This window comes from Ictidomys tridecemlineatus, chromosome 3, assembly GCF_052094955.1.
Source record: "Ictidomys tridecemlineatus isolate mIctTri1 chromosome 3, mIctTri1.hap1, whole genome shotgun sequence".
NCBI classification, from domain to species: domain Eukaryota; kingdom Metazoa; phylum Chordata; class Mammalia; order Rodentia; family Sciuridae; genus Ictidomys; species Ictidomys tridecemlineatus.
The window spans coordinates 63,130,750-63,143,273 of NC_135479.1; the positions used below are offsets into that span (position 1 = coordinate 63,130,750).

The 12,524-nt window shown below is 56.9% G+C and overlaps 1 protein-coding gene and 1 long non-coding RNA gene across 4 annotated transcripts in view; one reads left to right on the forward strand and one right to left on the reverse strand.

The window, feature by feature from the left end:
- Positions 1-12,524, reverse strand: part of Rai1 (retinoic acid induced 1) — a 115,494-nt gene that overhangs the window by 89,331 nt on the left and 13,639 nt on the right. The gene's annotated exons all lie outside the window — the stretch shown is intronic.
- LOC144376202 (uncharacterized) lies at positions 5,307-7,441 on the forward strand. Its single transcript, XR_013436419.1, has 2 exons — positions 5,307-5,605; positions 6,116-7,441. It is a non-coding gene; the product is annotated as an uncharacterized LOC144376202 (long non-coding RNA).

A 12,524-nucleotide genomic window follows, 5' to 3' on the forward strand; every position in this document is an offset into this window, starting at 1 on the left:
CCTGGTCTCGGTGGCTGCTGTGCGGCCATTCCCTAGTGGCAGACCACCTTTGGCAATCTCTGACTCACAGGCCCAGGGGCCAGAGGATGAGGAGGGGCTCTGGGTAGACCCCAGGTCAGGGGTGGGGCGGGACCTCTCCTCACAGCAGCAGCCCTCAGCCACAGCTGTGTGTCCACGTTGGGAGGGGGGGGCAGTCGTGCATGCTGGAGAGCGGGACGGGTACCCCAGGAGGCTCTGGTCATGTGGCTTGGAGCCTGAATCACGGATCCGGGGGACGGGAAGTGTGTGTGTGTGTGTCTGTGGGACACTGTGTGTCAGAGCTGTTTCTCTGAGAAGTAGGTTCCTGAGTCACCTTGGCTGCTGCCACCACCTCTAATGGCAGGAGGGGGTGGAGGGCTGACCAACCGCCCGTGGGGCCTCCCGGGTGTGCATGTGCGTCTCTGCCGCGGAGCCCTGATGTGCCGTGGTCATGCGGTGAGGCCCGGGGCGGTGGGAAGTGTGTGTGAGCCTGGGCGAGAGGATCTGGGAGGGTAGGAGAGGGGTGTGTGGGTGTCCATGAATTGACCACAAGTGGCAGGGGCGCGTGGGCGTGTCCACGTGGACCTGAATGAGCGTGTGGGTGCCGTCTCTGCTGCCAAGTGAGCTGGCACCGGGTGTGGTGTGTGCGTGCATGTGCGGTGGGTGGGCAGGAGAATTTCCTCCCCGAGAGCCAGGCTTGGCCACGTCCTCTTCCGAGCTCCTTGGGAAGTGGGTTCGAGAGCCAGGGAGCTGCACCCAGCAGCCTGCACAGCACGTAGCCATGGGCCCCCCTCAGGGTGCAGAGCCAAGCTCGGGCCCTTGGCCCAGACACGTGCCCTGACACACGGCACTCTGGACTTTGTTGGGGTTCGTGGAACCTGAGCAGGGGACCCCACTTCCCCAAGGCCCAGCAGTTCCAGAGCCAGTCCTGAGGCCTAGGAGTGGAGGGGTGTGGAGGGCAGGCCTGGGGCTGTGCACAAAAGAGACCTGGGGTGTGGGGGGGAGAGAGGGAGTCCTTGGTAGGTCCCTCAAGGTGGGACCAGACACATCCCACTGCTGTGTCCACTGGGACCGGCGTGGAGAGGGTCAGCTTCCAGGCCCTGGTGAGCAGGGGCCTCTGGAGACAGGTGATAAGAAGGGAGAGGAGCACTTGGGAGTGTGAGAAAGCAGAGAGAGAATGAGAGGAGCCAGCTCTGAGTGTCCTGCGATGGCGGACAGCACAGTCATGCTCAGAGCCTGCCCTGGTACTGACCGGCCCCGGGCTTCCTGAGCTTCCCCAGCTGCCCTGGGAGGAGGAAGGACGCGACCCATCTTCAGAGGCTCTCAGCCAGGCCTGCAGCACTCAGGCCCTCCGTCGGTGGTCCTGCTGCTGCCAGGGACTCGGGAGGAGTCCCAGGAGGACACACTTCCCCTTCCCTTCCACCCTCTGGATCGGCCTTCCCACCTGTTCAAATGGGTTGGGGTGGGGGGCCCCTGAGAGACCCGGCGGCCCCCCCCACTCATTTCTTGGGAGATGAAAGCTGGCCTGTGTGTGGCTGCCGTCTCCCGAGGACTCCACACCCACCCTGCACCTGAGGAGAGGGCAGCCCTCAAAGGACTCTGAGATCAATGTCCCCTTTGTGCTGGGATCAGAGGGTGGCAGGGCCCCGATGAGGCAGTGGTACAGTCGGAACCTGCTGGGTGTCTCCGGAAAGCTTGAGCATCCGAGCACGGAGGAAGGGTGGACGGTCTCTGGTCTCTCCTGACTCCCAGGCCACTGCTCTGCGACGCTCGCTCGGCCGGTGAGCAAGGGAGCGTGGGCAGGAGGTGGCCAGCACAGAAGGACAGGGCCACAGAGAATCCCCAAGTCTCAGATGCGGCACGGGAGCTGTCTGGGAATCCCAGGAGACGTCCGAGAGCGGGGACTCCCCTCGCCCTCCGAGGCAGGACCCAGCCTGGGGTGCTAAGCCTTCGGGCTTCGAGAAGCGGGCCCCCAGGCTCGCCTGAGAGGGCGGCCCAGAGGGGAGGGCGGGAGATGGCCAAGGCCAGCTCCCGTTCACTCGGTGGACGCCAATCAGCATTAGGGTCAGCAGAGAAAACGGGGGTGCGCCAAGTGACCAGCTTCCCAGCATTCATCAAGGGCCCTCTCTCAGAAGGGCCACCCCCTGTTTTATCTTGAGATCCACATACACTTGGAGGGACCCAAAGAGGACAGGGAGAAGAGCAGGGTCACAGGGAGAAGAGCAGGGTCACAGAAGAGCAGAAGTGGCAGGAGGGAGGATGGCAGATGGGACCTGAGATACGCGGGGGACCCACTCCCTCATTTCTTATAGGTGGACAGTAGGGGAGCCCAGCTATGTGGCTGCAGATTTATAGGCCTGCCCAAGGACTCCAGGAGCCTTCTGTCCTCTAAGCCACATCAAGTCCCCAGGGGGGCTGTGATCTCCTAAGTCAGCTCAGAGTCGGCCTTGGCTCAGCCTCTAGTAGCCCCATCTCACTGGGAATGAAAACCGCAAAAACCTTCTGGAAAATCTTTCCCCTCTAGCCACACTGGCCCCCTCGGTGTTCTGACGACCCCAGGAAGCACATTCCTGCCCCAGAGCCTTTGCACGGCTGTTCCCTCCACCAGCACCACCCTTCAGCCATGCACGGGGCCCACTCAACTGCCTCAAGGGTTGGTTCTTCTTTGCTTTCTCAGTGCGGCCTCTTCCGCCCCATGCCCCAAACTCAAACTTGCAAATCTCTGCCCCACTCCATGAGAGAGGCTCGGCAATGTACTTGCTCAGTGCGCTCGCTCAACAGCTGCTCAGGGGCAGGAGCTCCACCAGGCCAGAGAACACTGTCTGCTTATCCGTGGGCACCCACAGCCTGCCTGGCTCCCAGTAGGGCTCTGCGTGTTGTGAGGAGAAGAAACGTGTGCCACCCCCTCCAAGTCTAGGCCCCGTCCCCGGGTCAATGGATTGCCTATGGATAAGGGCGGTGGTTCACACTGTCCTTCGCTGTTCAATCCCGGACATCTTCCTGGCTCCCTGGCACCCAGACTCTGCACTCATCCCTCGAACCTTCCCCGTCACGGCACAGAACACCCCATCCAGCCCCCTGCTCCCCTGAGCCCTCTCTTCTAGGCCCCCAGCCAGCCCTCGCCCACCTTGGCCCCGTCTCCTACCTGGTCTTCCTCCCACCAGCTGCTGGCCTCACACTCTGCCCGCCCGCACACACCATCCTCGTCGTTCAACCCAGAGCACGGGTGCCCCATGTCCCGCGGGCCAAAGGCCAAAGTTCCCCTCCAGGCTGGCCATCACTGAGCCCCATCCCTGTTGGCTGGACCCAACTGCCCAGGGCCTCTCGACACCCCAGGGCCTTTTCTCAAACAGACCCTGGCAAAGGCCTGTCTTCCCTCCGCCCACTCTGAGAGTCTGATCTCCACCCTAGGCGTCCCCCAGGGAGGCAGCCCTATCCCTGGGCCACGTGCTGCTGTGCTACTGCTCTGCAGCGTGACCTCCAGCACCCCTGCTGGCCTGGAGCCTCCCTTGGGGCCTATGAAACAGAGACTCAACAGACTTTTTTTTTTTTTTTAAAGAAATAATGACAGAAACAAATCAGTGAGCAGGTACATCAATGAGTGAATCAGCTGAGCAATTCTAGAAATAAGTCGACAGTCAAGTCCTGGGTTGGGGCAGGTCTCTGCGGCTCTCTAGTCTTCTATGTGGACCCCCTCAGGTGGGGGACAGGCTTGAGTGATGGGAGGGTGTACCAAGCGGGATGGGCTGTGCTCCGTTAAGGTAACGAGACCCCCAAATCTCAAGAGCTCAAAACAACACGACACAGACATCAAGGCAGCAAGAGGCTCCTTCTCGCTGAGCAGTTGCTATCCCAACTTTGGGCTGTAGAAGAAAAGACATTGGCAACCCCACCCTGCCTATGAGATGCTCTGGCTCAGAAGAACCACATATTACTTCTGCCCAGATGTCCCTGGCCAGGACTATTCCCATGACCCCACCCAAGCAGAAGATGCCACCATGGGCTTGGGAGGTGGAGGACCCAAAGTCTTGGGCCAACACTCCAAATAACACCAAAGACAGTATGAGAGTGGAGGTCTCCTGAGCCTTGGAGGCTGGGCTGAAGGTTTTAGAGTGGGAGATGCATTTAGTATTCACGGTAAACGCGGCTCCATGGTAGAGCACTTGCCCTGCACCCCTGAGGTCCTGGGTCCTATCTCTAGCATAAACAAATAAAAAAACAGGGCTGGGGAGACAGCTCAGTGTAAAAATTACCCCTGCGTTCAATACCCAGCATCAGAAAAACAAAAACCAACCAAACAAAAACTCTTGGGTAACATTCTGTCGCCAGACTAGAAATGTCCCCATTTTGCAGTTGAGACAGCTGAAACCCAGCGGGGACAGATTCACCAAGGTCACCCAGCTTGTGAGAGGTTGGACAAGGTCAGAACCAGGTCTGTGTGATTCCAGACTCTTACACAGCCCACAGCCAGCACCAGCCAGCCCTTGGCTTCCTCTGTAGAAGCTGGCTGATGGTCAAGCACTGGCTAGACAGGTGTCCCCCGCAGGAGGTCATACAAAGCCTCCTGACTCTCCACAGTCCACTCCCAGGCATCCTATGCTAAAACTCCAGGAAATGATAAGACCAGTTCCAGATTTTGTTGAGAGAAAGAGAAACTGAGACCCAGAGGAAGAAGAGATGGGCCCCAGGTCACGTCACGGAGATCAGATCACAAGTCTCTTTCTTTCCTTTTTTATATTTATTAGTTGTTGAAGGACATTTATTTATTTACTTATTTATCTGTGGCGCTGAGAATGGAACCCAGTGCCCTCCCCCCCACACACACCTGCTAGGGAAGTGCTCCACCACTGAGCCACAATCCCAGCCCCAGTCTCTTTCTACCTTTGAGTCTCCAACTGCCCCGACAACAGTAGGTGCCCTGGGAAGCCTTGGTCTGAGCCAGAGCCCCTCCGAAGTTGGGTTGGCCAGGCATACACAACTCTACCAAGCAGCAGCCAGGGCAAGGTTGCAATGGGCCACCCAGGCAGGGTGCCAGGCCCTGGCCCATGGAGCTGATCATGCTCCTAAGAGCTGGGCAAGTTGGCTGGTTAGCAGGTGGTGGCTCACTGCTTCTAGGGACAGACCCACCAGGGAGGTGAAAGAAGTGTGGAATAGGGTAAGCGTCTCTACCAAGAATCCACACCCAGGATTTCCAAAAACAAAGGCCTCGGGGGCCCTCTGAGAAGCCGTGTGTGGAAGGGGAGGGCTGCAGAGAGTAGCATGGAACAAAGAAGAGAGGTCAGTGGAGTTTGAAAACAGACCCAGTTCTGCGACATTGACCTCTCTGAGCCTCTGTTTTCTCATCTGAAAACAGGAACTTGATCAAGATTACAAATGTTGCGCCCAGCACGGCGGTGCCTGCCTATGATCTGAGAGACTCGGGAGGCTGGGACAGAAGGATCTCAAGTTTTGAGGGCAGCCTCAATAATTTAGGGAGAACTTGTCTCAAAAGAAAAAGGAAAAAAGAAAAGCTCAGTGGTACACTGAGTGACTGGGTTCTCTCGCCAGTATGAAAAAATAAAGAAAAAGATTGCCAACGATGTACCCAGTAAGTACCCAGTGTCCTCAGCTCAACAGATAGTATGTGCTCAATAAATGTGGCAGTCGTAGGATCCAGTAAGGATCATAGTTGTTTGCCTACTCGGTCCCCCGACCTGAGCCCAAGGACCATGACCCTTCCTGAGCTACAGTGGGGCCCCTTGCTCCAACCACTACAAAAGTGACCTCATAGGGTCCCTCTCACGCACCTAGGAGCTTCGTCAGAGAGCAGGTCCCATCCCGCAGTCAAATGCTAAGCCTGCATCCAGTCCCCAGGCAAGTGTGAACAGTCACGGTGGCCTGCTTCCTTCCATGGACAGCTGTGGTGGATGTGGCAGGCTGAGACAGGAAGTGGATTGTCCCCAGCCTCCTGTCACCCCATCTCTGCCTGGAAGCCTTCAGTTCCTCAGTTCCCACGTTATCCCCCTGCCCACCTGGGGGTAGGGGTGGGAGGTGGGGGAGGAAGAGTGAGTGACAGCCATCTCCTCGCCTGAGTCCTCTGTGTTCTTCACTGTTCCAGGCATCGAGTCCACAAGCATCTACTGAGCACCTACCACATGCAAAGTTCTGTACTTCGCCACCAGGAGAGAGACCAAAGCTGAAAGGACACGGCCACGCCTCCAGAGAGACCACAATCTAGCAGACGCTTTCTACCCGTTATTGATGCCATACGGCTCGGCGGTTACAAACAGGCTTTGAAGTCACACGGGCCGGGTTTGAAGCCCAACTCTGCCACCTGCCAGCTGGGTGCCTCTGGGCACACTGCTTCTCCCCCACTAGGCTCCTGTCTCCAACTGCAGAGGGACATGTTAACAGGATCTACCTCATGGGTGGTGACAAGCTCCTGGGCACCAGGAGCTTCACACAGAGCCGGGCAAGGAGGAGGTGCACAGTTCCTGTGAGCCACGTTGGTCACCTTGACCCGGGGGGAGGGCAGGGCTCGAGGTATGCCAATAAGAGACCTTCCTTCAGGTTTCCGCCACCTCATTAGTCACATCGGACTGTCTGCCCGGCTGTGATGCCACCTGACGCCCCTGGCAACCTGCCCGTTCACCTCCATTCTGTGCGCAAGGACAGCTGGGGACAAGGACAGGGGTAGGGGTTCAAAGCTGGGGGTAGGCAGGCCAACTTCTTTCCCAAGGCCAGGCAAGTTGGGACCTCAGCCAGCCATAAGACATCCACCTGGTAGGGCACACTGCCAAGAAGCTCACATAAGGACACCACTCCCCACCACACACATACACATACAGTAGGTCCACAATAAGCATCCGTGGCCTGGAGTAGTGGTGGGGAGCCGGGTGGAGGCCAGGCTGTGTCCTGAGATGAGGTAGGTGAAAAGCTTAACTGCCATCTGAGGAGCCTGCATTTGGCCTTCTTGGTAATAAGGAGCCACTGAAGGGGCTGGGGACGTAGCTCAGTGGATAGAGTGCTTGCCTTGCATGCACAAGCCCTGGGTTCAATCCCCAGCACCACCAAGAGAGAGGAAAAAAAAAAAAAAGCCCAGAAGTTGCTGAAGGTTGCTGCATAGCAGAGCAAACTCTGCCTACCTTTCCAGGCTCACGCCCTGCCTCCTTCAAGTGAGCTAAAGCATGCTATGGTTGCGCCTTACCTCCTCATCCCAATGCCCCGCCTCCTTCAAGTGAGCTAAAGCATGCTATGGTTGCACCTTACCTCCTCATCCCAATAAGCAGCCAGTATTTTGCCCCAATCAGGCCTCTGCTGCAGCCATTTCCCTACCTGGAATGCTGTTCCTTGGATTCGCCCACACTTATCCCTCCTTGCAGGTAGACCTTAGAAGCCTCTCTGGATCTTCCCAGTCTGAGCTTAAACATGGTTCTCTGCTTCATCTAAGTGGGTTATTTGTGCATTAGAGCAAATGTGTTCCTTTTTAGGGTTGCCTCTTCCAGACTGGGATCCTTGGAGCACAGACCCCAACCGTGACTCCTCTCTGTGCCCCCAGCATCACCCGACAGAAGACTAGGCCCCATAGGGACCTCCTATGCTGCAATGTGCTTTAGGGTTTTGACTCTGAGACAGCACAGAGGAGATCAGGAGGTGAGGAAGGATGGGACTGGAAGGGCAGAAAAGGTGGGCCAGGTGCAAGGGAAAGAGGGGTGAGGAGGAGAGGACAAGGGGGACACTTTCCAGAAACCACATTAGCAGCTCACCTGTTCCTGGTTCCCTTTTCCCTTCCCTCTGTAGAGAGAGGAGAGAATGAGGAGAGGATGGGATGCAGCCCACCCCTGGGCTGAGGGTCCCTCCAGGGTGTACTGGGGTAGGGCGGGGAAGTGCACTCCAGGAGATCACAAGGGCTCTTACAGGCCCCAGGGCCCCCATTCTGGGAAGAGGGCTCAGGACTGTACTGCAGCCCCAACCCCATGGCCATCCCACAGGGAGCAGGCAGGGGACTGAGGAGACAGGGCAGTCAGACCAGACTGCCCCAGTGACCTGGGAGTCCACAGGAAGGATGCATTCAGACAACCCTCACCTTAGGCTCTCTGTCTCCACCCAAGGAACCAGGCCAATCCCCGGGGTCAGAGGCTGATCAGGGGTTGTTTGGGGGGATTGAGGGAGGAGAAGGGCCTTTATTGCAGAGGGCAGGAACAGCTTCGTGGGGGGTAGTAACCCAAAGATGGGGGGGTGAGATCGCTTCTCTACAAGGTCACAGTACTGCTCCCAAGGGCTCCAGGCACACGGTACGCAAACCACAACTGTGTGCAGGTCAGAGTGGCACGGAGTCAGAGGGCAGTCGCGGGTTCCCAGGGGCCAAGCCAAAGATGGCTCAGCGGCAGGAGGCCCGGGGGCAGCTCTTTGCCTCCGGCTGCTGGGAGGCAGCGCTGAGGTCGGGAGTTCGGTGGAGGCCGGTGGAGGCCTGGAGGCCGTGGCCGCGCGATCCGGTGGCGAGGTGGGACGCCGGGCGGCGACAGCGCCAGCCTCCCCGGCCCCACCAGGCGCTCGGGATGAGCGGGGCTGGGCTGCGGAGGCCCGGCTCGCCGCGCCCTCCCCGGCGGGCGTCGTTTTCCAGGTAATTAAGGCCGCTCGGGCCGGCGCGCAGCTGCTTCCGCGGCCGGCCGCGCCTCCGGCCCGGGCAGGTGCAATTAAACCCGCGCGTTCGCGGCCATTAAGCATTAATGCAGCTCATTAGCATAAGAACCAGAAGCCGCTTTGATGGCGGCGGGCCCCGCGGGGCAGCGTGCGAGCCTCAGGGCTGAGGGCGGCGCCCAGCTCCCCACCTGCGGGGCAGGCAGCCTGGGCCCGCGGCGCTTAGCCACCCCAAGCCAGGTCTGGGACCTGCCGCTCTGTTGGGAGTCCCCAAGACCAGGCTGGGGGACCAGAGGAGGGAGTGTGAACTTGACCCTGGGCGGCCCAGTCCGGGTCCCTGGAGCACGAGTCTGCAGGTGAGGGAGGAAGCCCAACCCAGAAGCCAGAGAAACAGCTGGAAACCGAGGTGCCCCGCAGCTCACCCAGCACCCCCCAGCCTGCAGTTGGTTCACAACACTGAAAATAGTAGTAGCTTAAGCTATGCCAGTTCTAAAAGCACTTAGCCATATTCTCTTTATTCCTCCAACTACTCTAGAAGCTGGAGTGTAGTTTAACTCTTTCCATCCCACCTGACAGAGAAGTAAACTGAGGCTGGGGGAGGAACACTTAAGATCTCATGACTGGTGAAAAGCCAGTGAGGATTTGAACTTGAGGCTGGTCTCAGAACCAGGAAGCCATCCTACCACGTGTGGCCTGCCAAGAGAGGTAACAGGGACAGGTGGGAGCTGTGGCCAAGTGGTGGGCTGGGTTTCCTACCCAGCAGACAGTAGCCAGTTCCACCAATCATGGCCTGCGGGAGGCAGGATGTAAGAATCCATACTGGGGTTGAGGCTGTGGCTCAGCAGTAAAGCAATCATCTAGCATGTTGGAGGCCCTGGGGTCCATCCTCAGCATCACATAAAAATAAATAAATTTTAAAAAGGCATTGTGTCCAACTACAACTAAAAACTAAATATTGAAAAAAAAAAAAAAAAAAGAAGCCAGATTGTAAATTGGATATTGGGAATTGCCTGAGATGACTTGCCGGCAAATCAATGGATCTGCTCCCCCCTCCAACAATAGGTGGACCTTCAAAATCAGCCCTTTGGCTGGAAGTGGCAGGAGGACCACCCTTTGGCCACGTTGGTCCAACAAACAGCAGCGTTCTTGATAATTAACAGGTGTTCAGAAAACACCAGTCAAGCAAACGAATGAACAAATGCATGAATAAATGCCTCTCTCACCAATGGGGGGAGGGGGGGCAGGTCCTCTGATTTCATCTTCCAGGCTTTCTGCGGCCCAGGGGGGTGGCTCCAGGAGAGCACAAGGGCTAAGAAGAAATGGCAGGTGGGGCCTGAGGCAGCAGTGCTGAGCTGTGCTGTGGCTCCTGGCGTCCCCGGGGGCAGTGCCTGGAGCATTCCAAAGTCAAGGTTGTTGCCGACAGACGTCTTGAAGGCCCCAGTGGGGGAGGGCCAAGAGCCCTGGAAAAGGAAGACTGCCTGGTTCTACTTGGCAGCGTTGGAGCAAGAAGGAAATGCCTTCCAGCTGAAAAGCCCAGAGAAGGTGGGCAGTTGCCCAGAACCACACAGCAGGAGTCAGGTCTCCTGCTCAGTCCTGGATGGTTGAACTTTTATCCTGTACCTGGATCAGCCTCCGGTCTAGGTCCAGGACTCCCTGTGCATCCTTCACGTCCTGGCTTAGCCTGTGATCAATAAGCATTCCCATACACAAATGCATGATGTGAGTAACTGGACTCTTTGATCAATGTCTTCCCTCCAGTGCCCACACCTCCCCAAGGGCAGGGATTTTATCCATCCAGATCATGGTGCAGTTCACTGCCTGGCGCACAGTAGGCCTGCGAAGGTAGATGTGGGCCAGATGGGAGCACTGTTACTATAGTCACCGTGCCAAGGAAAAATCTGTGTCTGGTGTGGGCTTTCCTGCCTCCTGGAGCCCCCCACCCCCCTTCTCCTTCTCACAGCTGGCTCAGGGGCCTCGACGGGCTTCAGTGCCTCCACAGCTGAACTGGCCTGGAGAATACAGGCAGGGCACGGCTTACCCCAGCTTCCCACCCCAAAGGCCAGCTGGTTGGCAAAACTATCTGTCCCAGGGGTCCTGGGCAGCCTCATTAGGGGAGTAGTGACAGACACATTAGCTGTTAAGAGATGGGGAGGGAGAAAGGGCTGTTCCAGCGCTGCCTGCCACTTCCCAGGCCACTGGGCCTCCTCTGGGTCAGGGGCTGGGCTTGGGGGAGAGACAGAGACAATGCCCCAGTGCAGGACTGACACTGGAGTCCTAGAGCAGGGGTGTTCCCGTCTGCCCTTGATGTTCTTGAGTTCTGCTTGGCCTCGACTCACTGACAAACTCCAGCCTTCTCAGTGCTTTGGCCATTCTGGTCCTGATGCCCTAAGTTGGCTATGAGCTGCCCTGAGGCTCATGTGTGGCAGAGGCCAAAGGGATTTGGGAATCCACCTGCTGTGTTACCAGAGCGGAAACAGAGGACCTGGAGTAGGAGCCATGCTCTGCATTACGGCCCTGGCTTGGCCACTAACAAGCAGTTTTTAATCCTCTGGACCTCGATTTCTTCATCTGTGAAGTGTGGGCTTGAACTACCTTGACCCCAGAGCCCTCTGGTCTCTGCATCCCAGCCCTCCTGGAAAGTCAGGGATTGTCAGTGTCCTTCAAGCCCCCAAAGCAGTCCTTCCTGTTATTCAGCCACACTGGGGTCACAGGGACAAGATTTGCTAGGCACCTCACTTGGCGTCGTGCTCAGGGCGCAGTGGGAAAGCAGATGTCTTCAAAGAGCAACTCAGTCAGTGGCCACTGCCTGCCACTGATTTAGGAAAAAAAAAAAAAAAAGCAAGTGCAGGGCTGGGGGTGTAGCTCGGGGGTAGAGTACTTGGCTAGCACCTGCCTAGCATGCACAGGCCCTGGGTTTAGTCCCCAACACACAAAAAGCAGGTGGAGAAATCCCATAGCACCTTCCTCCATGAGCACAAAGGAACTGGGCCTCACGCCACAGGGCACACACAGATCCTCAGCCACATACACAAACCACATACACATATACACAACTTGACACCGGTCCCAATCACAGACACATAAACCACCCAACAGCACTCCCCCTTACGCACATGAACACAAACTTACATATTATACACACACGAGAACACGCAACAACCCAACATGGGAAAACTCAGATATATGTGAACATATCAACCATACAAGAACCATCAATCCTGGCTGGGGTTGTAGCTCAGCGGTAGAGCGCTTGCCTTGCACATTGAGGCCCTGGATTCGATCCTCAGAACCATATAAAAATAAATAAATATCTATCTCACCATCAATCTTTCCATGAATATGCACCTTCCCCCCAGTTGGCAAATACACACCACACACTCACAGGCCCCAAAGCCCACCAACTCAGCCATGCCCACCTTGTCATTTGGTTACATTCCACACACAGGCAGTGCCTAGACCAGATAAACAAACCACAATCAGAGTATCAATCTCAGCCCCAACCTGGCTGCCTCCTAAAGACAGGTAAAGTGAACCAAGTTTAAAATATCTGATAAGTGAATATTAAGAGAAAATAATCCACAGGGATGTTGGCTGCAGGCTGACAGGTCTCCTTCACCTTTTCATTTCTGAGAGCACATAGTGGTGGTGGCAGGTGGTGACCCGGCACAGCAAGGCACGTCTGTTGCCATACCCAATGCTTCTGTGCCAGGTAACAGGGCACGCTATGATTTTCCCATCCACTAAATCCAGCTGCCGCTCGAAACACAGGGCCCTGCATTCTCTTGTCTCTGCGACCTTTTTTCCCCCCCGAGCCTTGGATGCCTTTTAAATGCCAATCCGTCTCCAACAACTGTGATTTTTCAAGTCCTATTTCAGATAGGGTTTGG